The sequence below is a fragment of the Salvelinus alpinus genome, chromosome 33 (assembly GCF_045679555.1).
Source record: "Salvelinus alpinus chromosome 33, SLU_Salpinus.1, whole genome shotgun sequence".
NCBI lineage: Eukaryota > Metazoa > Chordata > Actinopteri > Salmoniformes > Salmonidae > Salvelinus > Salvelinus alpinus.
The window spans coordinates 926,813-948,955 of NC_092118.1; the positions used below are offsets into that span (position 1 = coordinate 926,813).

The 22,143-nt window shown below is 43.4% G+C and overlaps 1 protein-coding gene across 1 annotated transcript in view; it reads right to left on the bottom strand.

The window, feature by feature from the left end:
• Positions 1-22,143, bottom strand: part of LOC139563184 (ALK tyrosine kinase receptor-like) — an 819,033-nt gene that overhangs the window by 581,810 nt on the left and 215,080 nt on the right. The window lies entirely within an intron of this gene.

A 22,143-nucleotide genomic window follows, 5' to 3' on the forward strand; every position in this document is an offset into this window, starting at 1 on the left:
TTTGACAACGCGCCATTCATTTTTCTCGACTCAAGCATTTAAGTAGTCAAATTGTTGCCTGTTGTTTTTACACCAGACACGCTGTGAAGGGAGATCACAGTGGGTAGAATTATTCGTTTTTCTGTTCATCAATTTAATCTCAAATCTCTAGATGCCTTTGTTCTCTACAACAATGTTGAAATACATATATTTTTTTAACTTTCTCTTTAAAGTTATACATTTTATCTGGACCACTATAAGTATCCACTGATATCAAATCAAACTGTATTTGTCACATGCACAGAATACAACAAGTGTAGACCTTACCATGAAATGCTTACTTACAAGCCCTTAACAAACAGTACAGTTCAAGAACAGTTAAGAAAATATTTACGAAATAATAAAAAGTAACACAATAACATAACAGTAACGAGGCTAAATACAGGGGGTACCGGTACTGAGTCAGTGTGCGGGGGTACAGTTTAGTTGAGGTCATTTGTAAATCTAGGTAGGGGTGAAGTGACCACGCATAGAAAATAAACAGCGAGTAGCAGAAGTGTACAAAACAAATGGAGGGGGTCATTTAATTAATTGTTCAGCAGTCTTATGGCTTGGGGGTAGAAGCTGGTAAGGAGCCTTTTGGTCATAGACTTGATGCCCCGGTACCGCTTGCCGTGCGGCAGCAGAGAAAACAGTTTATGACTTGGGTGACTGGAGTCTCTGACAATTTTATGGGCTTTCCTCTGACACCGCCTATTATATAGGTCCTGGATGGCAGGAAGCTTTGCCCCAGTGATGTACTGGGCCGTACGCACTACCCTCTGTAGCGCCTTACGGTCAGATGCCAAGCAGTTGTCATACCAGCCGGTGATGCAACCGGTCAGGATGCTCTCGATGGTGCAGCTGTAGAAGTTTTTGAGGATGTGGGGACCCATGCCAAATCTTTTCATTTTCCTGAGGGGAGAAAGGTTTTGTCATGCACTCTTCACGACTGTCTTGGTGTGGTTTGACTATGAGAGTTCATTGGTGATGTGGACAACAAGGAACTTGAAACTCTCGACCCGCTCCACTACAGCCCTGTCGATGTTATTGTAGGCCTGTTCGGCCCACCTTTTCCTGTAGTCCACAATCATCTCCTTTGTCTTGTTCACATTGAGGGAAAGGCTGTTGTCCTGGCACCACACTGCCAGTTCTCTGACCTCCTCCCTATAGGCTGTCTCATTGTTGTCGGTGATCAGGCCTACCACTGTTGTGTCGTCAGCAAACTTAATGATGGTGTTGGAGTCGTGTTTGGCCACGCAGTCGTGGGTAAACAGGAAGTACAGGAGTACACACCCCTGAGGGGTCCCAGTGTTGAGGATCAGTGTGGCAGACGTGTTGTTACCTACCCTTACCACATGGGGGTGGCCATTCAGGAAGTCCAGGATCCAGTTGCAGAGGGAGGTGTTTAGTCCCAGTGTACTTAGCTTAGTGATGAGCATCATGGGCACTATGGTGTTGAACGCTGAGCTGTAGTGAATGAACAGCATTCTCACATAGGTGTTCCTATTGTCGAGGTGGGAAAGGGCAGTGTGGAGTGCGATTGATACTGTATGTTTGTGCAGTAAAAACACCAAACATCACAATGAGGTGAAGGTTAAGGGATCAAGGGATGGTGAGAAGGGAACTTAAAGAATGTTTCTAGCCCAGTTCTATCACAGCAGACTCCTGAGAACAGCATTCACTATGAGTACTGAGGGATATGTACTTCATTTGTAGCGTTTCAAGTCTCGTTTTGCTATAGTAGATCCATAATGACACCATAATGATTCCAGCAGTGAGTTATTGGCTGTATGGATGTGTGTATTTGTTAACTTACTTCTATATTGATCTGTGTATACCATGTTGATATCAAAGATAATGATATAGTTGCCTCTCCACTCGAATACACAAAACATTAAGAACACCTACTCTTTCCATGAACAGACTGGCCAGGTGAATCCAGGTGAAAGCTATGATGCCTTATTGATGTCACTTGTTAAATCCACTTCAATGAGTGTAGATACTGTATAGTGTAGCAGATAGGTTAAAGAAGGATTTTCAAGCCTTGAGACATGGATTGTGTATGTATCACACCCTGATCTGTTTCACCTGTCTTTGTAATTGTCTCCACCCCCCACCAGGTGTCTCCCATCTCCCCTCATTATCCTCTGTGTATTTATACCTGTGTTCTCTGTTTGTATGTTGCTAGTTTGTTTTGTTCGTCAAGCCTACCAGGGGTTTCCCCTTGCTCCTGTTTGTTTCTATTTCCTGTTTTCTAGTTTTCCCGGTTTTGAACATTCTGCCTGAGACTGCCTGCCGTACTGTACCTTTTGGACTCTGATCTGGATTACTGACCTCTGCCTGCCCTTGACCTGTCGTTTTGCCTGCCCCCTGTTCTAGTAATACATTTTTCTGGGTCTTCACTAAAACTTGATACTATGTGTGCCATTCAGAGGGTGAATGTGCAAAACAAAATATTTAAATATCTTTGAACGGTGTATGGTAGTAGGTGCCAGTAAGTGCCAGGTGGGAAGCAGGTGGGAAGCAGGTGGGAAGCAGGTGGGAAGCATTTGTGTCAACATTGGCACTTTATATGTATTTATACGTAATCCAGTAATGATCATCCCGTGGTGTGTCCGCATGCTTTGACAATGGGCCGTGGATGGCTCACATACCCAATTCATGTTTCAAGCCTCCCCAACGACCGCGCTCTCAGGGATGCTGGCCCATGTTGACTCCAATGCTTCCCACAGTTGATTCAAGTTTGCTGGATTTTCATTTTGGTGTTGTACCATTCTTGATACACACGGAAAACTGTTGAGCGTGAAAAACACAACAGCTTTGTAGTTCTTGACACACTCAAACTGGTGCCCCTGGCACCTACTACCATACCCTGTTCAAAGGCACTTAAATCTTTCGTCTTGCCCATTCACCCTCTGAATGGCACACATACATAATCCATTTTTCAATTGTCTCAAGGCTTAAAAATCCTTCTTTAACCTCTCTCCTCCACTTCATCAACACTGATTGAAGTGGATTTAACAGGTGAAATCAATAAGGTATCATAGCTTTCATCTGGATTCACCTGGTCAGTCTATGTCATGGAAATGTTTTGTACACTCAGTATATATTCTGTACCATAAAACAGGGCAAGTCTGCAGCACTTTGAATGTGAAAGAGCCCTACTACACCAAGGGTTTCAAATATGCCACTCACGAATATACGTTTCGTCCCTTGGTTTCCCTGACTTTGTTTAAACCCTCGAAACTGGGAAGCAATTTGATTTGGAACCAATTTGTGTTCTGATGCTATAAAAGAGATGGGACAGTAGTTAATTAGAAGTACCTAAGATCTGCTGAGGGCTTTTTCTTTCTCTCCCTCTGTCATTCTTATGTCTATTTCCGTCTTTCTTGTGTTCTTTCTCTACGTCTCTCCCTTTTGTCTTCATAGTTGTAATGAGTGAGATGATTCATCCAATACACTGTACCTTTACAGGGGACTCGGCAAACCAATCTTTTAATAATTTCAAATGAGCACTAAAGGGTAGATCGATATTAAACAAAGCATGGCTTTCATAAGCCAGGGAGCACAGTGTATAGTGCCTTGCAAAAGTATTTATCCCCCTTGGAGTTTTTCCTATTTTGGTGCATTGCAACCTGTAATTTAAATGTATTTTTATTTGGATTTCATGTAATGGGCATACACAAAATAGTCCATATTGGTGAAGTGAAATAAAAAAAAATACAAAAAAATATAAAACGGAAAAGGGGTGCATGCATATGTATTCACCCCCTTTGCTATGAAGCCCCTAGATAAGATCTGGTGCAACCAATTACCTTCAGAAGTTACATAATTAGTTAAATAAAGTCCACCTGTGTGCAATCTAAGTGTCACATGATCTCAGTATATATACACCTGTTCTGAAAGGCCCCAGAGTCTGCAATACCACTAAGCAAGGGGCACCACCAAGCAAGCGGCACTATGAAACCCCTACAACTCATCCAGAACGCCGCAGCCCGTCTGGTGTTCAACTTTCCCAAGTTCTCTCACGTCACCCCGCTCCTCCGCTCTCTCCACTGGCTTCCAGTTGAAGCTCGCATCCGCTACAAGACCATGGTGCTTGCCTACGGAGCTGTGAGGGGAACGGCACCTCCGTACCTTCAGGCTCTGATCAGGCCCTACACCCAAACAAGGGCACTGCGTTCATCCACCTCTGGCCTGCTCGCCTCCCTACCTCTGAGGAAGTACAGTTCCCGCTCAGCCCAGTCAAAACTGTTCGCTGCTCTGGCACCCCAATGGTGGAACAAACTCCCTCACGACGCCAGGTCAGCGGAGTCAATCACCACCTTCCGGAGACACCTGAAACCCCACCTCTTTAAGGAATACCTAGGATAGGATAAAGTAATCCTTCTAACCCCCCCCCCTTAAAAGAGTTAGATGCACTATTGTAAAGTGGTTGTTCCACTGGATATCATAAGGTGAATGCACCAATTTGTAAGTCGCTCTGGATAAGAGCGTCTGCTAAATGACTTAAATGTAATGTAAATGTAATGAAGACCAAGGAGCTCGCCAAACAAGTCAGGACAAAGTTCTGGAGAAGTACAGATCAGGGTTGGGTTATAAAAACGTATCCAAAACTTTGAACATCCCACAGAACACCATTAAATCCATTATTCAAAAATGGAATGAATATGGCACCACAACAAACCTGCCAAGAGAAGGCCACCCACCAAAAAACTCACTGACCAGGCAAGGAGGGCATTAACTTCTTTGGGGTAGGGGGCATTATTTTCACTTCCGGATGAAAAGCGTGCCCAGAGTAAACGGCCTGCTACTCAGCCATAAAAGCTAGAATATGCATATTATTAATATATTTCGATAGAAAACACTCTGAAGTTCCTAAAACTGTTTGAATGATGTCTGTGAGTATAACAGAACTCATATGGCAGGCAAAAACCTGATAAAAAATCCAACCTGGAAGTGGGAAATCTAAGGTTGGTTGATTTTCAACTCAGCTCCTATTGAAGATACAGTGGGATATTGGTAATGTTGCACTTCCTAAGGCTTCCACTAGATGTCAACAGTCTTTAGAACCTTGTCTGATACTTCTACTCTGAAGTGGGGCCGAATGAGAGGGGATTGAGTAAGGTCTACCATGAGCTGAACATGCGCTGACCATGCGCGTTCATGTGAAAGCGAGCTCTGTTCCATCGCACTTCTGAAGACAAAGGAATTCGCCGGTTGGAACATTATTGAAGAATTATGTTAAAAACATCCTAAAGATTGATTCAATACTTTGTTTGTCATGTTTTTACGGACTGTAATATTACTTTTCGTCCGTACTTTCCGCTGGACTTGCCCGCGCGTCGTGAGTTTGGAAAGTGTACTGAACGCTAGAACAACAAGGAGGAATTTGGACATAAATGATGGACATTATCGAACAAAACAAACATTTATTGTGGAACTGGGATTCCTGGGAGTGCATTCTGATGAAGATCATCAAAGGTAAGTGAATGTTTATAATGCTATTTCTGACTTCTGTTGACTGCACAATATGGCGGATATATTTTTGGGCTCTGAGCGCCGACCTCAGATTATTGCATGGTTTGCTTTTTCCGTAAAGCTTTTTTAAAATCTGACACAGCGGTTGCATCGAGGGCGAGTGAAACTGCAGGGCGCCAAATTCAAAACAACAGAAATCCCATAATTAAAATTCCTCAAACATACATGTATTTTACACCATTTTAAAGATGCACTTGTTGTGAATCCAGCCACAGTGATGAAAGCAAACCAAATAATTATGTTAGGTGAGTGCCTATTCACAGAATAAGACAGCCATTTTTCCAGCCAAAGAGAGGATTCACAAAAAGCAGAAATATAGATAGAATTAATCACTAACCTTTGATGATCTTCATCAGATGACACTCATAGGACTTCATGTTACACAATACATGTATGTTTATTTCGGTAAAGTTCCTATTTATATCCAAAAATCTGAGTTTACATTGGCAGAGAGCCTTTGATTTTGCAGAGAGCCACATCAATTTACAGGAATAGTCATAATAAACATTGCTAAAAGATACAACTGTTATGCATGGAATAAGAGAACGGACGTGGAACTCCCTCCGTTCTCCCTGCGCACCGCCCCTCCCAGCTCCATGGGTATCGGAGAGGGGGTGCGGGGGGATGGAACCAACAGATCCCGATCTGAACGTCCGCGGGTAGCCAGCAGGTTATCCAGCCGGATGGACAGGTCCACCAGCTGGTCGAATGTGAGGGTGGTGTCTCTGCAGGCCAACTCCCTACGGACGTCCTCGCGCAGACTGCAGCGATAATGGTCGATCAGGGCCCTGTCGTTCCATCCCATGCCGGCAGCCAGGGTCCGAAACTAAAACCACAAACCGACTCCCCCTTATCTGCCTCCTTTTGAGCTTCTACTCATAACATTGAATGGTGAGAACTTGAAGACAGACAAAAAAAGTCATTCTTGCTAAGGCCTTTATTTGATTTTCAATCCCCACAATCCAGTTCCGCTCCTCATTTTTGTATTAATTAAAGATTGGCCACTGGATACATACATTACTGCCAAAATAAATGTATTTGCTGTGGGGCAGGCAATTGGGGGTCATTAAACGCTCATCAAAGTCAAACGGCAAAACGTCCAAACCACACTCGGAATTGCACCTCCGGTTCGCCACAAAAGAGCCGCATCGATTTCCATCAGGTGATTCTGACACTCCGCTTAGCGCTCCGACTTTCATTATGATCTTTGCCAAATTCCCCACATGCCCCATTCCCTCTACCTCCCAAACCCTATTCCCCAATTCTCACTAGAGACCACTACTGACATAGTTAAGCCATCCCCTCCACCCTCATTCCGTCCACCGCCCCTTTACCCTCATCCACCATCCATGTTCTCAATGACCGGAATGTTACTACGATTAATGAGGTCTAAACAACCCACCTGCCCACCCACCCAATGGTAGATGGGATCACTGGTGATGTTCAGGCAGTATATATTTTCCATTAAAATTAACACCTTGGTTCCAATCAATTCAGTAAAGCTCCAGTTTCTGGTACCAAGTGAGTAATAAGTAGCAGGTTAATTTCATCGCCCAAGGTTATATAGGGCAATTGAGGTGGGGCACTTATGATAGGGGGCTTATGCCATTCGGAGAGGATCATTGCATTTGTTTAAGTAAAATCATAGTACCAGGGCATGCTCCAAGCCATGTACAGTATTATGAGAGTCACTCAAGTGGGGAATGTACTAAGGTAATTTGTCAAGTCTTCAGGCAAAGGTTACCGATCACACAAGGCAAGCTTGGCAAACGAACCTCTTGGATTCATCTTACTGTGGTATAATATTTAATACAAATATTTCAATTAATTTGAAAAGCAACAGGCAACAAAGCACCATGCAGCTTTACAATTTGTTCAGGGAAATTGTGTCTTTTCAAGACAGTCTCTGTCAGAACACAGAGAAACTAAACAAGTTTGAGAAATATTACATTTAAATACATTTCAGTTAAATATAGGACACAAACTATTATGACAACTTTAACCATTCCCACAACTAGTTGCAGATGCTGTGAAGATCACTATCTATCAAATATTCTGTTGCCAAAAGCCCAAGTATGATTATTACTAAATATATTTCAGGTGATTATAGGACACCTAAGCTAACAAAACATGTGCTTTAACCATTCCCTACAACTGGTTGTTGTTGCTGTGAAGACAACGACCTATGAAATATTCCTTGTGATTAAATATTTAACCATCATTTGTTGCATGACTGCTGCGTTTTGGGGGAAACCCCTCCGGACATCTATGTTATTTGACATGTGTTCCAAATTTCAGAAGGTACTGTTTACATTCTTTCTGTTGTGTGCTTTGTTCACAGTATTCCCTTTTGATAGAGCTGCTGCAGGAGAGCCCCCTACCTCACGTCGACAATGGAGATGTCAAGCACGTGTCATTGTTTGTTAGAGCGTTTCAATATTTTACCCCTGTTGCTGCTTGCTTCTGCCAGCGTTTTCCATAAGTGTTTGTATATTTGGCACTCAGACAACTAGCAGTCGCAGCATGCGACAGTAGAGTAGTGCCACTGGGTTGGAGCTTTTGAGTGTAGTACATTTGAGTTAAGTTGTGTCTACAGATGCCATAACTTAATTTAAACCAGTTTCACACAGCAGGAAAATAATCCTGCAGCAACAGGAAATGTGAATTGTTATCTGGATTATAATCATTGACATTTTTTGTAGGGGTTAATACATCTCTCGTTAGTGCAAATCAAGTCTGAAATGTTAAAGTAGAATTGACATGCTTCAAACCCCGAAGTCACAAAAAGTTTGCATTCCCTGCAACAACAGGATGATCACATTATGATACGGCATCTGTAGTTATTTTCAATTGATTAATTATTATCCGTTAGTGTATATCTACCCCACATCTCCTCTGGTACACACAAAACCTTGTTTGAATAACAATAATGCATCCTTCCTTCCTAATTCCTTCAGGTAAGCACATCTCATGAAGTGGTTGGATAGGTGAAAGCAAGGTTAGGTTGCCACCCTATCACTTTCACCAATTCAACCAATTCAAATCTGCCATTACTTTTTTTTAAGACAGGAAGGATGCAGTTCTACGGTATTTAAACAGGACCTTAGCCTTTTTCTTACCATAGGCTATTCAGAAGCATGGTTTATCAACAAATGTACATGATGACTCATGTATTTATTTACAAGTGAATGTGAATGGGTAGATATATCCAGGTGGCGTAGCGGGCAGCAGTGGTGAGTTGATGGGAGTAAATAGGTGGATCCAATGGGGTAGCGGAATCCTCCGACGACCAGGCGGGAATGGGGTAAATGATCCGGGTGAGTAACTGAAGACAAAGAGATAAAGTAAGATAAAGTAATCCTTCTGACCCCCCCCCCCCCTTAAAAGATTTAGATGCACTATTGTAAAGTGGCTGTTCCACTGGATGTCATAAGGTGAATGCACCAATTTGTAAGTCGCTCTGGATAAGAGCGTCTGCTAAATGACTTAAATGACTCTGAAAAGTCTAAACGGGATCCTTGAGACATTCCAACTCTGATGTCACCCCATTGAAGTTGGGGGTGGCGCTGTAGAATATCTGACCATTCAGACTGGGTTCAATCTTGTCAAAATGTTTGTAATGATACACTACACGACCACTACACGACTGCTCATCGAACATCTCATTCCGAAATCATGGGCATTAATATGGAGTTGGTCCCCCCTTTGCTGCTATAACAACCTCCACTCTTCCGGGAAGGCTTTCCACTAGATGTTGGAACATTGTTGCGGGGACTTTCTTCCATTTAGCCACAAGAGAATTAATGAGGTCGGGCACTGATGTTGGGCGGTAAGGCCTGGCTCGCAGTCGGCATTGCAATTCATCCAAAAGTTGTTCGATGGGGTTGATGGCAGGGCTCTGTCCAGGCCAGTCAAGTTTTTCCACACTGATCTCGATAAACCATTTCTGTATGGACCTCGCTTTGTGCACGGGGGCATTGGCATGCTGAAAAAGGAAAGGGCCTTCCCTAAAACTGTTGCCACAAAGTTGGGAGCACAGAATCGTCTAGAATGTCATTGTATGCTGTAGAGTTAAATTGTCCCTTCACTGGAACTAAGGGGCCTAGCCCAAACCATGAAAAACAGCCCCAACCCATTATTCCTTCTCCACCAAACTTTACAGTTGGCACTATGCATTGGGGCAGGTAGCGTTCTCTTGGCATCCGCCAAACCCAGATTCGTCCGTCGGACTGCAAGATGGTGAGGACTCATTCATCACTCCAGAGAACGAGTCCAATGGCAGCAAGCTTTACACCACTCCAGCTGACGCTTGGCATAAGATGGTGATCTTAGGCTTGTGAAGCTCCCGGTGAACAGTTATTGTGCCGACGTTGCTTCCAGAGGCAGTTTGGAACTCGGTAGTGAGTGTTGCAACCGAGGACAGACGTCTTACTCTGTGATCTTGTGTGGCCTACTAGTTCGCAGCTGAGATGTTGTTGCTCCTAGATGTTTCTACTTCACAGTAGTTGACGAGCAGCTCCAGCAGGGCAGACATTTTAAGAACTGACTTGTTGGAAAGGTGGTATCCTATGACGGTGCTACATTGAAAGTCACTGAGCTCTTCAGTAAGGCCATTCTACTGCCAATGTTTGTCCATGGAGATTGCATGGCTGTGTGCTTGATTTTATACACTTGACAGCAACGGGTGTGGCTGAAATAGCAGAATCCACTCATTTGAAGGGGTGTCCTTCAAATTAGTGGAAGGTCAGATTATTGGAAATATGTATCAAGCGAACACCCAGAAACCTACCAAATAATTTCCATTTATCCAATATGTGTTGTAATGCTCTGCTGGAGCTTATTGAGCAACTTGAAATACACTAGAATGATGGCATTGATTCCTGGTATGACAGATTTTGTGCTATATAGTGAATTGGATGACTGTGTCAAGGGTACATCTGTAAATGCGTCCATAAAAAATAAAGGCCCAAAAGTAGGTAACCCCTTTTGGAATAAGGGAATAAATGCATTATGGTCACAGATGAGGTTGTCTGAAAATTAATAGAAAGCGTGTCAACATACATTTGATAAAAGATGAAGGTCTATCAAGCGTAGATTTAGTCGTGGGCAGGCATTACAATTGGAACAGCTACAGACCAACAACACACAACAGTTGGAGTGAGATAAACAAGTTGAGCCCCAAATAGGCTCAGAAAATTCCCATGGAAATTGTTTTGGAAAATGGAGAACTTCTCTATCAAACTGATCTTATTTTTGGGAAATGGGAAAGAGATTTTTCACTTTTATTTTCAGGCGTTAAACACCCCTTCTAGGTTTGATTATGATTTTGTTTAAACAAACATGTGCTCGTAAAGATGAGTTGGAGGAATAAAAGTACAAAGGGAGTCATTACTCCCCTAACCAGTATCTCAATGCCAGTCTTACCCAAGAAGAGGTCAGCTAACCAAAGAAAGCTACAGGAATTGATGATTGGTCTAATGAAGTTTTGTTAGTCACCTAAATTGTTCCAAATACTATTTGAACTCTTCCAGGTTTGTTTTAAGAATGGCATTGTTCCATCTTAATGGTGCAAATCCATAATCAAGCCTATCCCCAAATCCTCCAAAAATGACCCTAAAATCCCATTGAACTGTAGAGGGAAAAGTTGGCATGTCAGAGCAAAAATTCTAAAAACCTGTTTTCGCTCTATCATTATGAGGTATTGTGTGTAGAAAGCTGAGGATTTGTATTTATTTAATCCATTTTAGAATAAAGCTGTAATATAATCAAATCAAATCAAATTTTATTAGTCACATACACATGGTTAGCAGATGTTAATGCGAGTGTAGCGAAATGCTTGTGCTTCTAGTTCCGACAATGCAGTAATAACCAACAGTAATCTAACCTAACAATTCCACACTACTACCTTACACACACACACAAGTGTAAAGGGATAAAGAATATGTACATAAAGATATATGGATGAGTGGTGGTACAGAACGGCATGGCAGATGCAGTAGATGGTATAGAGTACGGTATATACATATGAGATGAGTACTGTAGGGTATGTAAACATAAAGTGGCATAGTTTAAAGTGGCTAGTGGTACATGTATTGCATAAAGATGGCAAGATGCAGTAGATGATATAGAGTACAGTATATATACATATGAGATGGGTAATGTAGGGTATGTAAACATTGTATTAAGTGGCATTGCTTAAAGTGGCTAGTGGTACATTTTTACATAATTTCCATCAATTCCCATTTTTAAAGTGGCTGGAGTTGAGTCAGTATGTTGGCAGCGGCCGCTAAATGTTAGTGGTGGCTGTTTAACAGTCTGATGGCCTTGAGATAGAAGCTGTTTTTCAGTCTCTCGGTCCCTGCTTTGATGCACCTGTACTGACCTCGCCTTCTGGATGATAGCGGGGTGAACAGGCAGTGGCTTGGGTGGTTGTTGTCCTTGATGATCTTTATGGCCTTCCTGTGACATCGGGTGGTGTAGGTGTCCTGGAGGGCAGGTAGTTTGCCCCTGGTGATGCGTTCTGCAGACCTCACTACCCTCTGGAGAGCCTTACGGTTGTGGGCGGAGCAGTTGCCGTACCAGGCGGTGATACAGCCCGACAGGATGCTCTCGATTGTGCATCTGTAGAAGTTTGTGAGTGCTTTTGGTGACAAGCCGAATTTCTTCAGCCTCCTGAGGTTGAAGAGGCGCTGCTGCGCCTTCTTCACAACGCTGTCTGTGTGGGTGGACCAGTTCAGTTTGTCCGTGATGTGTACACCGAGGAACTTAAAACTTTCCACCTTCTCCACTACTGACCCGTCGATGTGGATAGGGGGGTGCTCCCTTTGCTGTTTCCTGAAGTCCACAATCATCTCCTTTGTTTTGTTGACGTTGAGTATGAGGTTATTTTCCTGACACCACACTCCGAGGGCCCTCACCTCCTCCCTGTAGGCCGTCTCGTCGTTGTTGGTGATCAAGCCTACCACTGTAGTGTCATCCGCAAACTTGATGATTGAGTTGGAGGCGTGCATGGCCACGCAGTCGTGGGTGAACAGGGAGTACAGGAGAGGGCTCAGAACGCACCCTTGTGGGGCCCCAGTGTTGAGGATCAGCGGGGTGGAGATGTTGTTACCTACCCTCACCACCTGGGGGCGGCCCGTCAGGAAGTCCAGGACCCAGTTGCACAGGGCGGGGTCGAGACCCAGGGTCTCGAGCTTGATGACGAGTTTGGAGGGTACTATGGTGTTAAATGCTGAGCTGTAATCGATGAACAGCATTCTCACATGGGTATTCCTCTTGTCCAGATGGGTTAGGGCAGTGTGCAGTGTGGTTGCGATTGCGTCGTCTGTGGACCTATTGGGTCGGTAAGCAAATTGGAGTGGGTCTAGGGTGTCCGGTAGGGTGGAGGTGATATGGTCCTTGACTAGTCTCTCAAAGCACTTCATGATGACGGAAGTGAGTGCTACGGGGCGGTAGTCGTTTAGCTCAGTTACCTTAGCTTTCTTGGGAACAGGAACAATGGTGGCCCTCTTGAAGCATGTGGGAACAGCAGACTGGGATAAGGATTGATTGAATATGTCCGTAAACACACCAGCCAGCTGGTCTGCGCATGCTCTGAGGACGCGGCTGGGAATGCCGTCTGGGCCTGCAGCCTTGCGAGGGTTAACACGTTTAAATGTTTTACTCACCTCGGCTGCAGTGAAGGAGAGCCCGCAGGTTTTGGTAGGGGGCCGTGTCAGTGGCACTGTATTGTCCTCAAAGCGGGCAAAAAAGTTGTTTAGCCTGTCTGGGAGCAAGACATCCTGGTCCTCGACGGGGCTGGTTTTCTTTTTGTAATCCGTGATTGACTGTAGACCCTGCCACATACCTCTTGTGTCTGAGCTGTTGAATTTCGACTCGATTTTGTCTCTGTACTGAGACTTGGCCTGTTTGATTGCCTTGCGGAGAGAATAGCTACACTGTTTGTATTCGGTCATGCTTCCGGTCACCTTGCCCTGGTTAAAAGCAGTGGTTCGCGCTTTCAGTTTCACGCGAATGCTGCCGTCAATCCACGGTTTCTGGTTTGGGAATGTTTTTATTGTTGCTGTGGGTACGACATCGTCAATGCACTTCCTAATGAACTCGCTCACCGAATCAGCATATTCGTCAATATTGTTGTTGGACGCGATGCGGAACATATTCCAATCTGCGTGATCGAAGCAGTCTTGAAGCGTGGATTCAGATTGGTCGGACCAGCGTTGAACAGACCTGAGCGCGGGAGCTTGTTGTTTGAGTTTTTGTTTGTAGGCTGGAATCAACAAAATGGAGTTGTGGTCAGCTTTTCCGAAAGGGGGGCGGGGGAGGGCCTTATAAGCGTCGCGGAAATTAGTATAACAATGGTCTAGTGTTTTTCCAGCCCTGGTAGCACAATCGATATGCTGATAGAATTTAGGGAGTTTTGTTTTTAGGTTAGCCTTGTTAAAATCCCCAGCTACGATGAATGCAGCCTCAGGGTGTGTGGTTTCCAGTTTACAAAGAGTCAGATAAAGTTCGTTCAGGGCCATCGATGTGTCTGCTTGGGGGGGAATGTATACGGCTGTGATTATGATTGACGAGAATTCCCTTGGTAGATAATGCGGTCGACATTTGATTGTGAGGAGTTCTAGATCAGGTGAACAGAACGACTTGAGTTCTTGTGTGTTGTTATGATGATCACACCACTTCTCGTTAATCATAAGGCATACCCCCCCGCCCCTCTTCTTACCGGAAAGATGTTTGTTTCTGTCGGCGCGATGCATGAAGAAACCAGCTGGCTGCACCGACTCCGTTAGCGTCCCTTGAGTTAGCCATGTTTCCGTGAAGCAGAGCACGTTGCAATCCCTGATGTCTCTCTGGAATGCTACCCGTGCTCGGATTTCATCAACCTTATTGTCAAGAGACTGGACATTGGCGAGTAGTATGCTAGGGAGTGGAGCGCGATGTGCCCGTCTCCGAAGCCTGACCACGAGACCGCCACGTTTTCCCCTTTTTCGGCGTCGCACAGGGTCGCCGGCTGGGATCAGATCCATTGTATTGTGTGGAAGGCAAAACACTGGATCCGTTTCGGGAAAGTCATATTCCTGGTAGGAACGATGATGAGTTGACGTTAATCGTATATTCAGTAGTTCCTCCCGACTGTATGTAATGAAACCTAAGATTACCCGGGGTACCGATGTAAGAAATAACACGTAAAAAAACAAAATACTGCATATTTTCCAAGGAACACGAAGCGAGGCAGCCATCTCTTTTCGGCGCCGGAAGAGGAAGAAAAAAGTGGAAGAACAAAATGTGAAAAAAGTAAAGGGTTCTGAATACTTTCCAAAGGCGGCGTAAATATGTCATTTCGGTGAACTATCCCTTAAGCAGTAATTCAACATCTTTCCCTAGAGCTCTCCCATCCCAACAATATCATTATCCAATCGTGGCAAGAGAGCTTCATGATATGTTCCCCGAGAAACAACCACTGTTGCCACTGGGAAACCTTAGCATTTCAGCATACTGTGTTTCTGTCTGGAGTTAATTCATAAATGATGTGTTTTGTATCTTCAAAGGACATTCCCCGCTAGATCCTCACCTTTAAGAGCCAATCATGGCCTTTGATTGAAGCCTGTTTTGGAATCTATTATTTGCCCGCAGGAGATTGCCATGTTGAGGGCTTGTGTTCAATCAACTGAATGATTCATGGGATGTATTTCTAACTAGTTGCACAAGGGGATGCTAATTAGAAAAGATGGAACTTGTTTTCGCAAATATACATTGTATACATTGCCCAGCATACAAGATCAAGGGTTTATGGAATGAGAGTCCAACACGTACAGTGCCCTGCAAAATTATTCACCCCCTTGGCTTTTTTCCTATTTTGTTGCATTACAACCTGGAATTTCAATGGAATTTTATTTGGAATACATGTAATGGGCATACACAAAATAGTCCAAATTGGTGAAGTGAAATGAAAAAAAATCCTAGTTTCAAAAAATAAATTAAAATTGGAAAAGTGATGCGTGCATATGTATTCACCCCTTTTGCTATGAAGCCCCTAAATAAGATTGTGCAACCAATTACCTTCAGAAGTCACAATTAGTTAAATTAAGTCCACCTGTGTGCAATCTAAGTTTCACATGATCTGTCACATGGTCTTAGTATATATACATCTGTTCTGAAAGGCCCCAGAGTCTGCAACACCACTAAGCAAGGGGTACCACCAAGCAAGCAGCACTTTGAAGACCAAGGAGCTCTCCAAACAGGTCAGGGACAAAGTTGTGGAGAAGTACAGATCAGGGCTGGGTTATAAAAAAAATATCCAAAACTTTGAACATCCCACGGAGCACCATTAAATCAATTATTAAAAAATGTTAAGAATTTGGCACCACAACAACAAAACCTGCCAAGAAAGGGCCGCCACCAAAACTCACTAACCAGGCAAGGAGGGCATTAATCAGAGAGGCAACAAAGGCACCAAAGATAACCCTGAATGAGCTGCAAAGCTCCACAGTGTCTGTCCATAGGATCACTTTAAGTCGTACACACCACAGAGCTGGGCTTTACGGAAGAGTGGCCAGAAAAAAAGCCATTGCTTAAGAGAAAAAAATAAGCAAACAAGTTTGATGTTTGCCAAAAGGCATGTGGGAGACTCCACAAACATATGGAAGATGGTACTCTGGTCAGATGAGACTAAAATTGAGCTTTTTGGCCATCAAGGAAAACGCTATGTCTGGAGCAAACGCATCACCTCTCATCACCCAGGAGATCCCTGTACCAAGAACACCACCAGCATGGTGGTGGCAGCATCATGCTGTGGGGATGTTTTTCATCGGCAGGGACTGGGAAACTTGTCATAATTGAAGGAATGATGGATGGCTCTAAATACAGGAAAATTCTTGAGGGAAACCTGTTTCAGTCTTACAGAGATTTGAGACTAGGACTGAGGTTCACCTTCCAGCAGGACAATGACCCTAAGCATACTGCTAAAACAACACTCGAGTGGTTTAAGGGGAAACATTTAAATGTCTTGGAATGACTTAGTCAAAGCCCAGACCTCAGTCCAATTGAGAATCTGTGGTAGGACTTAAAGATTGCTGTACACCAGCGGAACCCATCCAACTTGACGGAGCTGGAGCACTTTTGCCTTGAAGAATGGCCAAAAATCCCAGTGGCTAGATAGGGTACGTCTCTATAAGCTTGGCCTAATAGACTTGCAGCTGTAATTGATGCAGAAGGTGGCTCTACAAAGTATTGACTTTGGGGGGATGAATAGTTATGCATGCACAAGTTTTCAGCTTTTCTTGTCTTTTATTTCTTGTTTCTTTCACAATAAAAAATATTTGGATCTTCAAAGTGGTAGGCATGTTGTGTAAATCAAACGATACAAACCCCAAAAAATCTATTTTAATTCCAGGTTGTAAGGCAACAAAATAGGAAAAATGCCAATGGGGGTGAATACTTTCGCAAGCCACTGTACAGTAACAGTTCACGTTCCCTAAAGGAAAGAGCTGTAATTGTAGGTATTGTGCCTAGTTATTTGCGTAATTACTAGAACAAAAGCCTTTACAAATCAGCTGTTTTGATTAAAGTAAATCTTGACATGTTATATCTGATTTTGTTATACAGTAATTAGTTATTGTTGTTTGTTCCTTTAAGAACTGTTTTGCACTGCATTGTGAGATTGTCATGAAATTAATGAAGTTCAAGGTGCCAATGTATGGTATTGTTACAATCCTAAGTAAAGTGAACTTTAAAGGAGTATGTGGGCACCAAAAGGGCATACACATATGTTTAAAGAGTGAGGGAAGCAAAAATTAAATGCGATCTTTAAAGTAAACCGAACTAACCTTTTACCCATGAGTGGTTCTTCATGCAACCTCTCACAAGTAAAGAAATATTGGAAGTCATTGATATAGGACTCTGATAGGTGACTGATATGGCTGACTGCTTTCATTTGGACCATCTCTAGCTTGCTCTAAAAATGCTCATGTCCGGTCTATATTGAACCCTTGTCCTGAATGACAGGCGACATGGACCATTATTACTATCTAGTTGTGATTGCTGGCACATGGCTCTGTACCATATAAACTCTTTAACATATAGTGCAGAATAGGCACTGAAATCGATACTGGCTGTCACTAGCCAGTCCGTAACATTTCCAGTAAGCCCAATGATTACACCTTGAGGGAAGCAGTCTGTCTATATACATTGATCTGTATATCATCAATCATTATCCATTTAACCTGCTATACTTTATAGGGTTTTTTTACGCTTCAGAGAAACTGGAATTATTTGTTTAATACTTTATACCAAAGAACAAATAAACCCAAAATGTGATGATTTAAACATCTCATTATTAAAGGGTACAATTGAAACTGAGCCAAAATGGCGGATCAGTAGCAGGTGCTCAGGATCCAATTGCCTCTGATCTTGTGTGACTAATGAAAGCCTCTATTGATCACGCCAGCCTAATGAGGCTTATATTATTTCATCTTCATAGACTGGAGGGGTTGAGGGAACTTCAACTATGTGCGAAGTGAAACGTGCCTATCAACTAATTTATCAGCTGTCCTGATGTTGAGTTTCAGTGGGCTCTTAAATGAGCAGCAGCCGGAAAACCGACAGTGCGGGTGGAATCTTACATCAAAAGGACGTATATTTACATTCAACGTGAGTAAAACATTTAAACGTGTTAAACCTCGCAAGGCTGCCGGCCCAGGTGGCATCCATAACCGCGTCCTCAGAGCATGCGCAGACCAGCTGGCTGGTGTGTTTACGGACATATTCAATCAATCCCTATCCCAGTCTACTGTTCCCACATGCTTCAAGAGGGCCACAGTTGTTCCTGTTCCCAAGAAAGCTAAGGTAACTGAGCTAAACTACTATCGCCCTGTAGCACTCACTTCAGTCCTCATGAAGTGCTTTGAGAGACTAGTCAAGGATCATATCTCCTCCACCCTACAAGAGACCCTAGAATGCTGTTCATCGATTACAGCTCAGAATTGAACACCTTAGTACCCTCCAAACTTGTCAGTAAGCTTGAGACCCTTGGTCTCGACCCCGCCCTGTGCAACTGGGTCATGGACTTTCTGACGGCCTCCCCCAGGTAGTGAGGGTAGGTAACAACATCTGCACCCCGCTGATCTTCAACACTTGGGCCCCACAAAGGTGCGTTCTCTATCCTCTCTTGTACTCCCTGTTCACCCATGACTGCGTGGCCATGCACGCCTCCAACTCAATCATCAAGTTTGCAGACGAGTGGTAGGCTTGATTACCAACAACGACGAGACGACCTACAGGGAGGAGGTGAGGGCCCTCGGAGTGTGGTGTCAGGAAAAAACCTCACACTCAACGTCAACAAAACAAAGGATATGATCGTGGACTTCAGAAAACAGCAGAGGGAGCACCCCCCAATCCACATCGATGGGACAGTAGTGGAGAAGGTGGAAAGTTTTAAGTTCCTCGGCGTACACATCACGGACAAACTGAAATGGTCCACCCACACAGACAGTGTGGTGAAGAAGGCGCAACAGCGCCTCTTCAACCTCAGGAGGCTGAAGAAATGTGGCTTGTCACCGAAAACACTCAAGCTTTTACAGATGCACAATCAAGAGCATCCTATCGGGCTGTATCACCGCCTGGTACGGCAACTGCTCCGCCTACAACCGAAAGGCTCTCCAGAGGGTAGTGAGGTCTGCACAACGCATCACCGGGGGCAAACTACCTGCCATCCAGGACACCTACAACACCCGATGTCACAGGCCAAAAAATCATCAAGGACAACAACCACCTGAGCCACTGCCTGTTCAACCCGCTATCATCCAGAAGGCGAGGTCAGTACAGGTGCATCAAAGCTGGGACTGAGAGACTGAAAAACTGCTTCTATCTCAAGGCTGTTAAACAGCCATCACTAACATTGAGTGGCTGCTGCCAACATACTGACTCAAATCTCCAGCCACTTTTAATAATTAAAAGTTGGATGTAATAAATGTATCACTAGTCACTTCAAACAAAGCCACTTCATATAATGTACCTACATTACATTACTCATCTCATACCTACATTACTCATCTCATATGTATATACTGTACTCTATACCATCTACTGCATCTTTCCTATGCCGCACAGCCATCGCTCATCCATATATTTATATGTACATAGTCTTATTCATTCCGTTACACTTGTGTGTATTTGATTTTTTTTACCTTTATTTAACTAGGCAAGTCAGTTAAGAACAAATTCTTATTTTCAATGACGGCCTAGGAAGAGTGGGTTAACTGCATTGTTCAGGGGCAGAACGACAGATTTGTACCTTGTCGGCTCTTGGATTCGATCTTGCAACCTTTCGGTTATTAGTCCAACGCTCTAACCACTAGGCTGCGCTGCCGCCCCATAAGGTAGTTGGTAGTTGTTGTGAAATTGTTAGATGACTTGTTAGATATTACTGCACGGTCGGAACTAGAAGAACAAGCATTTCGCTACACTCGCATTAACATCTGCTAACCATGTGTATATGACCAATAAAATTTGATTTGGATTCAAATGATTTGATGGCTTAATTACATGGCGGTCACCTTTTTATCATTACAGATAACGATAGTGATAATGATGATGATAATGACAATAATTGATAATATTGGTGATAATGATGATGATGATGATGACAATGGGCAGATGACTTCAACACTCTTTTACTGTCTTTATTGCAAACCGAAAAAAATGAACAAGCGATTCAGAATGCATGTGCTCGTTTTGAATGGTCTCGTACAACACCAACACATCTAAAAACGGCACTCACAAACAAATCCGTCACTGATAAGCCTGGAAGTAACATGTTAATTAAGGTGCAAATGTGGTGAAGTATTTTTGGTGTAAAATTAAAGCATACCATGCTTTCTTCTGTCACTTCTTACAGAAGGACTAATTCTATCTAAGTCCCATCCCCAGTCACGAGCTAGTGATACATGAACAAAGGACTTGAGAATGTCTCAAGACAGGATGGCAATCAGTGGGCTATTTCTGTGGAATATCTGTCTGGAGGGTGATGACTGAGTCCCAATTGGCAGCCTATTCCCTATGTAGTGCACTACTTTTGACCAGAGCCCTATAAGGGAAGGCAGCCTACGTGTCAAACAGAGAGCTTCATCTATAGCTCTGCCCTTTCTTCTGAAGCTTGTAATGTGGGTGACCTCAGTTTCCCTCCCTCCACTCTCTAATGTGGAAGATGTATTCTTGATAATGAACTAGTAATGAGCTAATAAAAGAAGGGAATAAGGGGAAGACTGCCAGGAACAGATGAGTAATTTACGACGACAGGCCTCCTAATAAATATTCCTACACTTTTCATACTACTGAGCAAAGCCGAGCCAGGCTGTACTTGGCTGGCCTGGTTAGTTGCTGGAACCTAGCTGGAAAGGACAAAAGTTAAATATCCGAGCCAGCATAGCACGGTTCACTGATCCATTGACAGATCCAACCCCAAGCCTCAGATGCACCCAAACAGCACATAAAAAACGATATATAAATTCTGATACACCTGAGCACAGTTGCCGTGGCAGTGTATCGAACGTTCCTGGGGAGTGGGGGGCGGACGAGCAAACACTATATATCAATAAAGCGGCACTGTATGAAAGTGGACATGATTTACCGCTGTGCCTTTCCTGCTCCCCCATAATCTCAGAGTTAATGTAATGCGGGGCGGGTTTTTAAAAAGTGGAGCGCCACTCCATAAATCTGGCCTAGTCTACTGACCCCCCCTCCCCTCCTCCTCTCCATCCTCCCCTCACTCTCTCTCTCTCTTACGCTGAGCTGCTGCAATGGGACAGCTAGCGCTAAATCAGAGTCACCACCCCTCTTGGGTTGGGTTGCCCCATTCAAGGGGTACTCCTCTCTCTCTAAAGGTTTTTCTGAAGGGTGCCCCATCCAAACCCACGTTTATCCTGTGTTTCTCTGTTATACCTATGTCCCTGCCTCTCGGATGCTCAAAGGGAACCACCTACACCACAACTCTGGGTAAACATTTGTTCCAATATCAACACTAGAATACTATTAAGAATGATTGGATTGGGCATGGTATGCTAGTATGAACATTGGAACATGCACCAATCCTCTGCACATTTTACAGGATAAAAAAATCTGAAAAAAACCATGATTCCTCATGTGGAAAATCACATGATTTCATATTAAATTTCACATGTGAAATAATGTGTAGTTTCATGTTATCACGTTGCTTTACATGTCACATGCTATCACATTAGATGTGAAATTGAATATGAAATTTTTTGAACACTTCTCATGTGTTTTAAGGAGTTACTAATCAGTTATTCCTTAGCAGTTTTTTTTTTCACTTCAAATTATTTAACAAAAAATGAATCACTATACGGATGGGTTTGATAGCCTAGCAATGCAGCATCAAGAGACAAATAGACATGGAAGTGCAATAATAAAAATGCAATACAAATACAATAGACAACTCAAAATGTACATACACAAATTTTAACAAACAATGACCTCACACTTACTCAGACCCACATGTTCCCAATATAACCTTGCCCATCCTGCCCATCTCACAATAACACATTTCTCATCCCATGGACATCTCCA